The 16,261-nt window shown below is 40.7% G+C and overlaps 1 protein-coding gene across 1 annotated transcript in view; it reads right to left on the reverse strand.

Moving 5' to 3' along the window:
* GMDS (GDP-mannose 4,6-dehydratase) overlaps window positions 1-16,261 on the reverse strand; it is a 1,789,479-nt gene that overhangs the window by 940,004 nt on the left and 833,214 nt on the right. The gene's annotated exons all lie outside the window — the stretch shown is intronic.

Genomic DNA, 16,261 nt, shown 5'->3' on the forward strand with positions numbered 1-16,261 from the left:
AGACACCGAAGACCACCCCATGCTTTGAACAAAACGAATGCATGGCTTTGGTTTCACCCATCAGTAGTGTTTGCACAGCAACCGAAAGTAAAAAAAATAAATAAATACATTTATAATAAGAAATAAATAAATCAACATTCTTCAAAATCTTGCTCGGAGATGATTTTCCAGCGAGCTATTTAAATTACAGTCTGAAATTTTTTAACAGTAAAAAGCAAACAGAGCATTTATGTGCAATAACATCAACATAGCCCAATTTACGTAGCATCTCATAATAGTACCAGCGCACATCTTACTAGCAGTGGCAAGACAAGAGTTCTAGCATTGTGTTGTGATGTGTTGGACCTGCATTACAGCCAAGTGATCCCATGTCGTCCGGTACACCTTCAGACAGTTCTGAGTTTCTTTTTTAGCCGGGTAACTGCAACTCATCCCATGTGATCTATATGGTCACCTGCCCATGTGAAAAGCAATACATCGGGATGACTTGCAGGAAGGTGAAATTACGTATAGGGGAACATAAAAGTAATATTCGCCTCAAAAAGAACAACACCAAACTCTGTTCCCATTTCGTTGAGCAAAATCATAACATTGAGGATTTGAGATGGACCGTCATTGAAAAAATACCAGAAGGGACACCCAATGTTGAAAAAGTACTGTATGAAAGAGAACAACGTTGGGTTGACCGTCTGAAAACAAATCAGCATGGTTTGAATGATGAAATCTCATGGCACCACTTTGCACGTTAAATCATTACATGTAGATGAAAGTCCAACACGAGACACCGCTTCTCACACATGTTTCACACTCTCCATAATTTTGTGTTTTATAATTAGCGTTATGGTAATTATAATCCCCTTTTGCTATTAACGCAAAAATGAAAATAAGTGCATTTGAAGCAAGTTTATGTGCTTAATATGGAGTTTAAACTAGTCACTCGATTGTTTGCAAAGTAGTCCTCTTTCTAGCCCAATAACACTCTCCATAATTTTATGTTTCGTAATTAGCGTTATGGTAATTATAATCCCTTTTTGCTATTAACGCAAAAATGAAAATAAGTGCATTTGAAGCAAGTTTATGTGCTTAATATGGAGTTTAAACTAGTCACCCGATTATTTGCAAAGTAGTCCTCTTTCTAGCCCAATGGCCGATAACGAAGAAAACGCCGCCGGAAGCGTGCTCCCAGCGTCCAGGAGGCAGAGCCAGTACAAGACGCGGAACACGCTTCCTACGCGGGTGAGTGTTTCCCCTACCGCCTGCTGCCCCAATGCCATCGGCAGTCAGTAACTTGATAAAATACCTCCCCTCTTGGTGTCTTTATAGCCTGGGACCAAGAGTCCGTATCCTCCTGACGGGACCTGGTAACATTTTACCTCAAGGTAAGACCTCGCATGAGGTAATCGAGCACCAAACTTTCCGTGTGAGCAGTATTCACAAACCACTGCCGTTTTCCCTTTCCAGGTTCAATCTGAGTACACCTTAAATAGAGGTATGATTTTATAGTTATAACAAGTCAAAATGATATAGCTTTTTGTGCACTACGTACTGCTGATACACTTCTCCCTAATTTAACTCGCCATGATGTCATTTATGTTGCTTTATTTCCTAACAATTACAATAATGTCTCTAATATGAGCGCATAAAATTCGAATAACACACAATGTATGTTCTTATTGACCACGCTTTTTTAACAGTAACTTGTTAAAATGCCACCTATCACCCCTTTCCTTTCTAATCCTCTAGGTGACTATTCAGAACCTACATGGGTAAGACTAATATGTTGTATTGACCCACTCATGTCACAAAAGAGTGACAGTATACTTTTAACTGTGTGTTCATTGTTGTTATTTGTCCTGACGAATGCTCTTAGACCCACGGGCCAAGAGAGCAGAAACATGTTGACGTTTTTTTCCGTCCTAATGACCTATGCCAAGGATTCATAATTATCCCCAGAGCATACCCTCACATTTTTAATTAGTGGTCCAGCGATTTGAATAAAAATAGTATCGTCTGGAAACTATTTTACTCACTTTTTCAGCTTCAGTGGGGTCACACAAACTTTCTCGGGACACTGCCACGATAAAACCAGAGATTGCCTCGGGTGAGGCTGGCAAGATACTGAACGTAAAAACCCAATGACTGTTGCCATAACGTCTGTGTGGGGCGGAGAATAAGATATACCGCTTCTCGTAAAACACAACGTTTATGAGGGTTTTTCAAGATATTTCAATATATCTCTTGGAGTAAGTGGTTACAAGTGTCCTATCCCTTTTGATGAAACCTACCTAGTTATGGGGAACAGATAGGACACCCATTCCTCTTCCCTCATTTTGATGAAATACTCATATTAAGCAGCGCACAGCTGCGGGAAAATAGTCTCTGACTTTTTCGTCAAGAAAATCAAGACATCCTTCTGGAAAATCAACATGGAAGATATGAGTGGTTTGAGTTTCACAGGGAGCGATATCAGCGAGATTCTAGCAGCACAATCTTTAATTCAAAATACAGACTTTGTCCAAGTATTAGCCCAGACTGATGATTGGGACACTCTCACAACAAAAAAGCAAGAACAAATAAGGGTCGCCATCCACGGAATAATCATGACAGAATACTTACGTGCAAAAATAGCGCCTAGAGGTCTTTGGATTACCAACGCACCACGAATTTTCCTCCATGATTTGGCTTTCAGACGCGACTGGTCAGCAATCTCTTGGAAATGCACCCTCGACTACTTGGTGTTAATAGTAAAAACTGCAAAAAGATTATCGGATGCCCTATTAACAGAGATTCAAGCCTGTGAAGCCGAACTAAAAAAAGGCATACAACCAGCAGTCTATAAAAAAAGACTAGAGGATTTAAACAAAGAAATTTCGGAGAATGAAGACTTCCTGATGCAAAACAAACTACAAAAATTAAGCAAAGACATAAAAAAGTTCAGTCATGAGAAAATGCATCCCTACACAAAGACTGATTACAAACCAATGGATTCAAAAACAGATAACGACTGCGATGGTTGGGACTCTTCTGCAAGCTCAGATACAGGGTCTGATGATTCGAGCCACAAACGAGGCAGAGGACATTTCCGTTCTCGCCCACAGAGAAGAGGCAATAGATGGCCAAGACAACACTTTATGGGTCCACCCATGCCATTCTTCCAACCCTTTATGCAACCGTACACCGGATGGATGAACCCATACAATCAAGGGTCTCAACAAATGCAGAACTTCATGGGCATACCACCACAGGGGATCAACAATCAAAATCAGGATCCTTTTTTATTGAGGGGCCAGAACCAAAGAGGAAGGAGAAGAAACGTGTCATGGCAAGACCAACAGCCGAACGTCCAAACCAGGAGCAGGACATCATCGAAACCAGGAACCAGCAAAACGAGTCATTAATAGTGAACTTGAGTACAATGACTCTATCAAAGGAACAAGAAAATGTCCTTAATAAAGGACTTGGCTATGTCCCTACTCCAAACCTCGACCTCTTTAAACTCAAAAGTGAAATATCAGAATTCTGCCGCACACTCAAACTTAAAGCACATTTTTCTGATTCTGCACCCTCGACCAACTTCGAAGACACCAACCTCCGCAAGAAGTCGAATTTTACTCCACCGAATAATACTGTACCTGTAGAGATATTGACCTTCGAACAGGCTCTCTTTACTGGCATTGACAACATGGCTAACAAGGTCAAAAGACCCGTTCAAAATCTAACCAGATTAGAAAGAGAAGCTTTGGAAGAACTACAGACAAACACAAACATCGTGATCAAACCCGCAGATAAGGGTGGAGGAATAGTTATTCTTGGAAAAAAAGGCTATCGAACTCAATGCCTTGAACTATTGGCGGATGATAAATTCTACACTAGAATAGATACGGACCCTACACCAAGATTAAAAACAACTATTGCTATGATGGTGTATGAAGCTGAAGCAAATGGCTGGGTAAGCAAGAAAGAAGCGGATTTCTTACTGACAGATAATCCAAAAACTCCATACTTTTACTCGCTACCTAAAACACATAAAAACAGAACACCACCACCAGGCCACCCAATAGTTAGCGGCATAGGATCAGTACTAGAACCTCTCTCCAAATTTGTAGACCAATTCCTCCAACCTCTGGTCAAAAAAACACCTACGTATTTACAAGATACTAGAGATTTACTAAATCAACTTAAAGACCAACCTTTTGACCCGACAACGATGCTCCTAGTGGGATTAGACATCGAATCGCTTTATACCAGTCTCCCCCAAAAAGAGACTTTGGAAATGTTGGAGGATGTTCTCTTTATGGAAACTTGGGATTTCAGGACACCAAGACATTTTGTCCTAGAGTGTTGCCGGATGGCACTGACCGAGAATTATTTTGAATTTGAAGAACAGCTGTTCTTACAGAGCCACGGGACTTCAATGGGGAGTGCCTTTGCCCCCTCAGTGGCAGGACTCTACGTGAGTAATTTTGAAAACAACCACGTACTGACACAAACCAACCCTTACGTTTCCAGTATACTCTACTGGAAACGTTATATTGATGACGTTCTCTTGATCTGGCGCAACAACCATGACCTGAAACTATTTGTGGAATGGCTCAACACACGCGATCCCTGGCTTCGATTTACATATATAGCTGATAATAAAAGCATTGACTTTTTAGATCTGACTATATATTCAAAGGAAAACAAAATTGAGACAAAAACATTCAGAAAACCGACGACTAAGAACAGTTTATTGTCTTATAAAAGTTACCATCCTCAACCATTAAGGGACAATTTACCATATAGCCAATTTTTACGTCTCAAAAGAAATTGTAGCCAAAAAACTGACTATCTGGTCCAGTCAAAAGATCTCAGCATCAGATTACAACAAAGAGAGTACAAAACATCAACCATAAAAAAGTGCCAAAAAAGAGCCCTTAATCAACCAAGAGAAAACCTTCTCACCACATTCGAAAAAAGAGAAAATGCGGACCTCATGACCTGTGTGACGACGTTTGGCCCTGCGTCATACCAAGTGAACAAACTCATCCAGAAGAACTGGCACATTGTAAATACAGGACAATTCAACTGGCCCAAACCACGCTTTGCTAATAAACGAACCAAGAACTTACGTGATATGTTGGTCCATACTCGCCCGAGACAAACCATTCAGGCCAAACCCATCATGAATGCTCGCATGACCCCAGTAACAGGACACTATCCATGTGGCTCATGCCTGGCCTGTAAATCAACCTCCAGCTCAAAAACGTTACAACTTTCCCCTACACTGAACTGGACACAGAGACAGCACAGTAACTGCAACTCATCCCATGTGATCTATATGGTCACCTGCCCATGTGAAAAGCAATACATCGGGATGACTTGCAGGAAGGTGAAATTACGTATAGGGGAACAAAAAAGTAATATTCGCCTCAAAAAGAACACCACCAAACTCTGTTCCCATTTCGTTGAGCAAAATCATAACATTGAGGATTTGAGATGGACCGTCATTGAAAAAATACCAGAAGGGACACCCAATGTTGAAAAAGTACTGTATGAAAGAGAACAACGTTGGGTTGACCGTCTGAAAACAAATCAGCATGGTTTGAATGATGAAATCTCATGGCACCACTTTGCACGTTAAATCATTACATGTAGATGAAAGTCCAACACGAGACACCGCTTCTCACACATGTTTCACACTCTCCATAATTTTGTGTTTTATAATTAGCGTTATGGTAATCATAATCCCCTTTTGCTATTAACGCAAAAATGAAAATAAGTGCATTTGAAGCAAGTTTATGTGCTTAATATGGAGTTTAAACTAGTCACTCGATTGTTTGCAAAGTAGTCTCTTTCTAGCCCAATAACACTCTCCATAATTTTATGTTTCGTAATTAGCGTTATGGTAATTATAATCCCTTTTTGCTATTAACGCAAAAATGAAAATAAGTGCATTTGAAGCAAGTTTATGTGCTTAATATGGAGTTTAAACTAGTCACCCAATTGTTTGCAAAGTAGTCCTCTTTCTAGCCCAATGGCCGATAACGAAGAAAACGCCGCCGGAAGCGTGCTCCCAGCGTCCAGGAGGCAGAGCCAGTACAAGACGCGGAACACGCTTCCTACGCGGGTGAGTGTTTCCCCTACCGCCTGCTGCCCCAATGCCATCGGCAGTCAGTAACTTGATAAAATACCTCCCCTCTTGGTGTCTTTATAGCCTGGGACCAAGAGTCCGTATCCTCCTGACGGGACCTGGTAACATTTTACCTCAAGGTAAGACCTCGCATGAGGTAATCGAGCACCAAACTTTCCGTGTGAGCAGTATTCACAAACCACTGCCGTTTTCCCTTTCCAGGTTCAATCTGAGTACACCTTAAATAGAGGTATGATTTTATAGTTATAACAAGTCAAAATGATATAGCTTTTTGTGCACTACGTACTGCTGATACACTTCTCCCTAATTTAACTCGCTATGATGTCATTTATGTTGCTTGATTTCCTAACAATTACAATAATGTCTCTAATATGAGCGCATAAAATTCGAATAACACACAATGTATGTTCTTATTGACCACGCTTTTTTAACAGTATCTTGTTAAAATGCCACCTATCACCCCTTTCCTTTCTAATCCTCTAGGTGACTATTCAGAACCTACATGGGTAAGACTAATATGTTGTATTGACCCACTCATGTCACAAAAGAGTGACAGTATACTTTTAACTGTGTGTTCATTGTTGTTATTTGTCCTGACGAATGCTCTTAGACCCACGGGCCAAGAGAGCAGAAACATGTTGACGTTTTTTTCCGTCCTAATGACCTATGCTAAGGATTCATAATTATCCCCAGAGCATACCCTCACATTTTTAATTAGTGGTCCAGCGATTTGAATAAAAATAGTATCGTCTGGAAACTATTTTACTCACTTTTTCAGCTTCAGTGGGGTCACACAAACTTTCTCTGGACACTGCCACGATAAAACCAGAGATTGCCTCGGGTGAGGCTGGCAAGATACTGAACGTAAAAACCCAATGACTGTTGCCATAACGTCTGTGTGGGGCGGAGAATAAGATATACCGCTTCTCGTAAAACACAACGTTTATGAGGGTTTTTCAAGATATTTCAATATATCTCTTGGAGTAAGTGGTTACAAGTGTCCTATCCCTTTTGATGAAACCTTTCTTTTTTAGCCAACAACTTTATGTACTACGCAGTTTGTAGATTCACCTTTCCCATTTTACTATTAAGCCGACAAGTCCTATCATACAAAATGTAAATACCTAAAAATCATTGCCTAGCTAAAGGCGATCACAAGCGAAACGCATCTACTTGGCAGCTATGTAACTGTGTAGCATTTGTACTGTGTAAAGTAGTTATTTGCGAAGAACATGACAGTTAAAAACGTGTATAACAAGCAGAGCTGGAATCTTTCTCGTCAATGCGGCAAAATAGGTGTTCTAGTTGTAGTACCGGCAATGGTTTTCAAAGCTATTCACAGTATTTACGTAGTGATTTACGTAGTGTAATATACCATAACAGCTGCACACAGAGACAGGAAGGAGAAGGGTAAGGCAGTCCATTATACAAAGTCAAGTTTTTATAGGTATGACATGTAAACAAGGATTGGCAAAACCAATAGTTCTGGGCTTGGCAAGCTGATGTACTGTTTAATTTATTTTTATTTTCCATTGCAAAATATGGCACAAAAATATAAAAGGTAAAAAAGAAAACACAAAGGGCCAGCTGTAGGAAGGCTATTACCGGTCGGCAACGGCCGAAATTAAACCGACTGGTAATAGGCTTTTCTGATGTAGGGGCCGAAATTAACGATTTGGTAATTTACCGAATCGGTAATTTAAGGAATCGGCAAATTACTGATTTCTTAAATAACGATTCGGTAATTTACTGAATCTGTAAATTACCGATTTCTTAAATACCGATTCGGTAAATTACCGAATTCCTAATGTATGGAGCACTTAAATGAGTGCTTATCCCATGTTAGGATTCGTTATTTATCACGAACTACAAGTTGGTGGTAAATAATGAAAACACCCCAAAAAGTAATTTTAAGCAAATTGCTTCAGTGCCATGTTGCAGACATACATGCCCCTTAGGGCATGTATGTCTGCAACATGTGCACCCATACACAATTGACGGGTGCAACAGGGTGTTAAAGTGACACCCTGCCACCCTTCACTGTTTTCCCCCTTTTACCGAATCCATATTTACTGATTCGGTAATTACCGAATCTTAACGATTCAGTAATTTTTACCGAATTTTTTGCTACATAGCATTCACAGATTCTAAAATACCGAATCGGTAAAATTCGGTATTTTAGAATCAGTAAATACTATTTACCTACATCTAGCCCATTGTCGTCTAGATGTGGCAGCTACATGCTACAATAAAAACATTAGCGATAATGGGGGGACCCTGTGTCCCTCAGAACCTGGGTATTTATGATATATAAAACAAGTGGTTCTGTTTCTATTCATTAATCATCTTTATGTGTTCCACCTGTGCCTTCGACTTACAGTGATTGTAAGTCAATCAATCCATTTATTTCCGCCAACAGACTGTCATAACTGTATACCACTGTTGACCACATGTATGACTACATGTCACTTATCCTGCACTACAGTCACTACTGCAGCGCTGTGAGTCAATGTTTCTCTGACAGCCATATTTATTATTTTTTGTAAATAACAAATTAGTAAATAATTCTATCTTTGACAAATTTCTTTGCCCTTGTGGTGTGTTTCCTTTTCTCTCCTTTTTGTAAAAAAATTATTTGTGGACTACTCTGAATTGAAATTTCAAATTGCATTATATGCACAGATCAATGTAACCAACTTCCCAACAGAACCATTTGTTTTATATATTACAATAAAAACATTGCATTTGTACAAAATGAAGTATTCTGTACAACAGTACGGGTACTTCCTGGGAGATAAATGTAATTAGAACATGTTTCTTCCAGACAGTATTTTTAGTTTTAAAGCACATCAAACAAAATTTTGACTCTTGTTGTCGGAAAGAAAAGGATTAATTGGCTTACAATCACTGTAAATCAAAGGCACAGGTTGAACACACAAAGATGACGAATGAATAGAATATAAATATAACACACCAGCCGCTGAAATTAAGAAAACTTCATATGCACGTGAGCAAGCCAATGGCACCACTCTCGGTGCAAGAGAGCCAATGTCTGAATTGGGCTGACCTATTGCCCAGTGTTGTATGCTTTGGTTGGTGAAAGCAAAAGCTGATTGACAAGTGAACAGGCTAAGGAATAGAAAGAGTTTACTCAAAGCATGTCTATGTTTGTATATGAGCCCCATTTTACTTCATGCCTCTCAGTTGTTACTCTGAGGTCTACCACAAAAGAATTCCATCTTTTTAGCTGCCGTCTGGGCTTCCCTTTAGGTATAGGATTCCTCGTCGGCTTCTAGCAACCCAGGACACACCAAACCACCTCCAGCAATACATGATTTCCTACACCCAGAAAGCAGCCCAGGAATACCACCCAAGCCAAAAAGCTGGGTTTGTTATGTGATGAGCTGTGAAAGGGGATACAATGCAAGTCTCAAAATATCCGGAAAAACCCATAGTCTTCATAGGGAATGGTCAGGCCCACACCAAAAACTCGCTTGATGATACCTACCGTACAACCTTTTGAGTCACAGGATCTATTTCTATCAGTGAGACATACGGAATGCTTGTTGGAATCCAAGGTTGAGCACTGTACCAAAATTTGCAGTAGGATATATTTGCAATCAATTATCTTTATTGGACCCTCTGTAGGTGTGATCATCAAGTAGTCGGCATTGGTAAGTGACCAGCATGCAGCACCTATCTCTTTTCTATTTTTACCAATATTTGTGCCAGAAAACATGAGTGAAGAAAGCACCTTCCAAGTCTGAAAGTTCTTATAGAAGGGGCTACATAACAACATCATGCTAAAGAATACATTTGGAGTAAACACATAACCAACTGTGATTCTGAACTGTTACTACTATGCTTTTCTGACGAACAAACAGTGATAAATAAATAAGGCAAAATGTCAGAAACGTGAGAATGGCTGTTCCAACAGTGCACAAAATGAATAAGACGTGGAATTGAGACTGAGAGTGGGGGTGATGGGGGTGGCTTCTCTTCCACAGAAGCTTTATGTAAGGTGTTTATACAAAGGAGCAATGAACAGACTGCAATAGAAACCATATAGAAAACTTTAATTTAAGTGCACTTTCCAAAACATTATTAGTTTTTAAGACTGGCATCAAATATTCCGTGCTTTTTTAAATAAGTGAATGCAAATGTTCCAAGAACTATCAGTATGGCACACCAGATTATTGCGTAATTTGCAGGAAATTAAAGTTGTGCTCATAAAGAACGTTACAATTCTCCTGTGCTGGAAGTCAACCTGTAAATGTTGATTTCTTGGCATGTGTTTTCCATGGGAGGTATGAACCTCCATTTCAAGAGGGAGCAACTACTGACGTAATCACAGTGAATAAATAAAGGAGGGCCGAGGCACCGGTGTGGGGCTGGCAGGTTAGTATGAGAGTCAACTTTAAGACATCAGCGCATATACATATTTACCAGTCTATGCTTACAACACTGCCCCTACACATATTTACCAGTCTATGCTTACAACACAGCCCCTACACATATTTACCAGTCTATGCTTACAACACAGTCACTACACATATTTACCAGTCTATGCTTACAACACAGTCACTACACATATTTACCAGTCTATGCTTACAACACAGACCCTACACAATCTACCAGTCTATGCCTACAACACAGCCCCTACACATATCTAACAGTCTATGCTTACAACACAGCCCCTACACATATTTACCAGTCTATGCTTACAACACAGCCCCTACACATATCTACCAGTCTATGCTTACAACACAGCCACTACACATATCTACCAAACAGCCCCTACACATATTTACCAGTCTATGCTTACAACACAGACCCTACACAATCTACCAGTCTATGCTTACAACACAGCCACTACACATATTTACCAGTCTATGCTTACAACACAGCCCCTACACATATTTACCAGTCTATGCTTACAACACGGCCCCTACACATATCTACCAGTCTATGCTTACAACGCAGCCCCTACACATATCTACCAGTCTATGCTTACAACACAGCCCCTACACATATTTACCAGTCTATGCTTACAACACGGCCCCTACACATATCTACCAGTCTATGCTTACAACACAGCCCCTACACATATTTACCAGTATATGCTTACAACACAGCCACAACAAATATCTACCAGTCTATGCTTACAACACGGCCCCTACACATATCTACCAGTCTATGCTTACAACACAGCCCCATCACATATTTACCAGTCTATGCTTACAACACAGCCCCTACACATATCTACCAGTCTATGCTTACAACACAGCCACTACACATATCTACCAAACAGCCCCTACACATATTTACCAGTCTATGCTTACAACACAGACCCTACACAATCTACCAGTCTATGCTTACAACACAGCCACTACAAATATCTACCAGTCTATGCTTACAACACAGCCCCTACACATATTTACCAGTATATGCTTACAACACGGCCCCTACACATATCTACCAGTCTATGCTTACAACACAGCCCCTACACATATTTACCTGTATATGCTTACAACACAGCCACTACAAATATCCACCAGTCTATGCTTACAACACGGCCCCTACACATATCTACCAGTCTATGCTTACAACACAGCCCCTACACATATTTACCAGTCTATGCTTACAACACAGCCCCTACACATATCTACCAGTCTATGCTTACAACACAGCCACTACACATATCTACCAAACAGCCCCTACACATATTTACCAGTCTATGCTTACAACACAGACCCTACACAATCTACCAGTCTATGCTTACAACAGAGCCACTACAAATATCTACCAGTCTATGCTTACAACACAGCCCCTACACATATCTACCAGTCTTTGCTTTCAACACAGCCCCTACATATATTTACCAGTATATGCTTACAGCACATCCCCTACACATATCTACCAGTTAAGGCTTACAACACAGCCGCAACACATATTTACCAGTCTATGCTTACAACACAGCCCCTACACATAATGGGACATATTCACAAATACAGATTTCTAAAATGTTTGGTGTGGTTAAACTGGCTGTCTAACATTATTTTACTCCATTTACGCCACAGTGCTTTTAGCATTATCACACATACCAACATTTTAAAACAAGAAAGTGGGAGTTAACATTTTTTATTATTTTTATAAATCAGCCAACTTCATTTGGATGTATGACGTTAGAACGCGCGCGTTACCACGACCTACTATTACAACGCGGTCGTAACAACGAAAGTTGTTACCACGCATTGCGCTGGGGGGGCGCAAAATTAAATAATTTAATTTACTATTCCAACACCAGTCCCCGAGGATAGTAGGGAAGGTGTTGGGATAGTAAATGAAATCATTTCCTATCCTTGAGCGCCCCCCAGCGCAATGCGTGGTAACAACTTTCGATGTTACGACCGCGCTGTAATGGTAGGTCGTGGTAACGCGCGCGTTGTAAGCGTTGCATACCACTTCATTTTATTGACGTACATTGAAGTAAAGGCTATTTCAGGTGTGACACACCGAAAACGAAGCCATTTTTGGCTCAAAAATTGGGAGCCTCCTTCCTAAATCGGATTTTTTGAAATGTATGAATTACATGAACAGTTCTACCTAAAAACAGATGATCTTGGAAAAAATTAAATCATAACCACAACAGTGGTATTGGGTGACACGAATGTATACGGAGCTGGTCTCTTTCAGAATTAAACTGAAGCAATGCTAAGAGTTTAAGGATTGGTCTTCCACAGCTAAATTAATGAAGATTTAAATTTGAGCTGATTTATAATGCACGTGTGAACATTTCTTCTTTTTTTTATAAACAAAGAACCAAAGCGGTTGCAATAACATTTTGGCTGGAATTAATTAGCTTAAAAAAAAAAAACAAGAAAATTTGCACCACTAAGTTTGTGAGTGGGGGTGATGGAGCAAGGATTCGCACGTGAGGCGATTTGCTTGAACTCATGAACCTCAAAATAATGTTAATTAACTAATCAACCAGTTTGCCTTATTAATCTGCCCCTCGTCTGACATTTTTGGGTGTCCGAGAGAAGCTTGCTTTTGTGTCTATTAATATTAATACGCTTGCAACTTAAAATGGGCGCTGCTACGTGGGAATTTAGACTACGCATGCGTCGGTCATACCCATGTGACGGGACGTATTCGATGTCTTGGTGGGAAACTGTTTGCACTTGCGCATAGAGCTAAGATGGCTGCTCTGTGTTCTCACATGCTTGAAGCTTGCATTGCTGCTTTCGCTAAGCTGTTTGTTCTGCTTAATCCTAATGCTATAGTTTATATTAAAATAATGGGTATAGTGTAGAGATTCATGGTATACAGTGTAATCACTTAATGTTTGTGTTCTAATTTGTTTCCTCTTACTTTTCATGTATCGTATTCTTTGGGCATGGGAGGTGCTTACTACTCCATTTTGGAAGTCCTTTCTGTGCAAGTCGCCTTGTGGAGGGAAAAGAACTATGCAACAGTGGAACCCAGCCAGCTGGCAGCCACAGCCAAGATGCGCCTGGGAACCCGACCTGCGACCTAGCGAGAAGAAGCTGAACTGTATTAGAAATTGTAACAATTGTATTCAATGTTATATTCACTATTGTTAACCGAAAGCATATGTGATGAGAACCTACAATTCAATGGGTGTTTACGTAATTTACATAAAGAGTCTGAGAAAGTCTAAAATTTAGGTGGTGTGATGACCTGTCCTCCTCCTTTGTCCAATCACAATTGGGGATCCTTACACTTGCAACATTGGGGGGTGGTACACTGACCCGAAAAACAGTATAACTAGCGTAGGTTTAGCTAGAGAAATTGTCCAACTTGTCCGAATAGCTGACCTGTCACTGACCCAACGCACTCAATAGGTGACTGAAACAGAGAGCTGTGGAGCACTCTGTTGGGAGGTTCGAGAACCCAATCGGGGTTTTGTGAAGTGAAAGTGCTGGCGAAGCACTTCGCTGACAAAGGTTATAACCCAATCTGGGTTTTGGCAGATTCCTTGCAGAGAGGGAGTAGCGCAGGCGTTGCGACCGAAGCTGCGGGTGCTGATCTTAGCCTTTGGTGAACTGGTCCTGATCCGAATTCTGGGGTTATCCTGTCCTGACTGTCCATGAGCTGCACCTGCTCGCCTACTGGCACTTAAGTCCTTGGGGTTCTTCCAGTCTTTTCCAACTGACCCATGGCCAGGGTTGGTCTTCACTCTATCTTAGGTAAATATAAAGTCTGTGTGAGTGATTGTAAAGAAATTTGCCTTTCCTTTTCTCATATTCTCGAATATTGCAAAGCTCGATTTCTTATGCTCCTTTTTCTTTCCCCGTCTCTTGATAAATGAGATTTTCATGTATTACTGTCTATTAGTGTGTTCCCATTTTTTTACCCACCGATCGTCAATGCTAAATCGTTTCTATATAGTATATGTTCCTTTTCTCACCATGAAATAGGGTAAGGAGGGGCACAGCGGTTTGGTGAAAATCCGTTGTAAGAGAATATGATGATTCGTGTGCTCTCAAGGGTCGTGGTTCCGTCAAACCGCGAGAATTATATATGAAGTAGTGTATGCATCGTGATGCAAATACATCCCCTGTTTGAGGCACAACGTGGGAGTTCAAAACAATGATTCAAAGGTTTGTATTCATTTGAAAGTATTTAATCACATTAAGTGGAGTTCAATCCATCGATATTCACAATCATATCAGGAATGTCAACATTGCAGAAATAAAGTAGCGTTGATGCGGGGGGAACGCCTCCGATGCATTTCGGGCCGGTGGCCCTTTGTCAAGGAGCGCTAGAGAGAAGACAAAGTGCCATGAGGATAGAAAAGTGAAACGGAATACGGGTATTAGGCGTTAAAGTGCCGATCAAAGGTGAGGGCCAAAATGAAAATTAAGGAAGTGAAGGGTAACGGGGTAACGTCAGCGCGTGACGAGGGTGGCGGGCGGTGAAGGGATGGGATCGCAAAAATGGTCAGCACAGGCGGTGCCGGGTTGAACTTACTTCTTAACGCATGTAGTGAGGCTCACTACTTCAAGAAAGCTGGACGCCTGAAATGCGTGGCTGTATGGGGTCGTTAAATCAGAATGAGAAAAGGTAGAAAGAAAGGATGGACAGAAAGAAAGGGTGTGGAAATAGATGACGGGTAGGGAGGGAACTGTGGCGGCCATATTGGAAGGGTGTGCAGTATAGGAAAAGCAAATGGGAACAATGCATGCCAACAGAATAGAAATAACAACAGTAACGGAATTTTAGAGATAACAACTGAATTCGATACGATCATTAAGACCATGAGGTTTAATGGTCTGAAGACGATAAATCCATTCTAGTTCTCTTTGAAGAAGGAATTTGTTCATGTTGATGCCTTCTTTTTTGGAGGCTGTCTCAAGGATGATAAATTGAAGTTGAGCAATGGTGTGTCTTGCTTCAGCAAAATGTGTGGCTACATTGGACTTGTCAAGTTTCAATCGTATGTTTGACTTATGTTCGTTCAAACGTATTTTCATCTTGCGTTCGGTCTTACCGACGTATAGTTTCCCACAGGGACATTTCAGGGCATAGATGAGGTTAGAAGTATCACAGGTAGCGTTAACTGAAAGTTTGATGGGATGACCTTTCATTGGGTGTCTGATGATGTTGCCTTTGATGATGTTATGACAATGGCTGCAGTTGAGACATGGTTGGGTGCCTTTGTATTTGGTAGGATGAGCGGAAGTGGTGGAGAGAATTTCTTGAATGTTTTTACTCCTAGAGTAAGCAAACAGTGGTGGTTGATTAAAGATGTCCCGAAAGTCTGGGTCCATTTGAAGAATAGGCCAATGTTTGAGAATGATTTTCTTATACATGGTACTTGAGGTAGAGAATTTTGAGACAAGGACTATGCGTTGAGCATCTTCTTTGGGTCTTTTGGTAAGGCTTTCATGTCTAGAGATTTCAGACACTCTGGATTGTGCCTCTGTGAGGATGGTTTCAGGGTAATCTCGTTGGAGAAAACGTTCATGCATTTCTTTCATGCGAATGACTGTAGTGTCTTCATCTGAGACGATGCGTTTAACTCGCAACATTTGTGAGAATGGCATGTGTTTTTTGAGGGATCCCTGGTGGAAGCTCGAATAGTGGAGGGTGTTGTTGCGG

Source organism: Lissotriton vulgaris, chromosome 4_1 (genome assembly GCF_964263255.1).
Source record: "Lissotriton vulgaris chromosome 4_1, aLisVul1.2, whole genome shotgun sequence".
Taxonomy (NCBI): Eukaryota; Metazoa; Chordata; class Amphibia; order Caudata; family Salamandridae; genus Lissotriton; species Lissotriton vulgaris.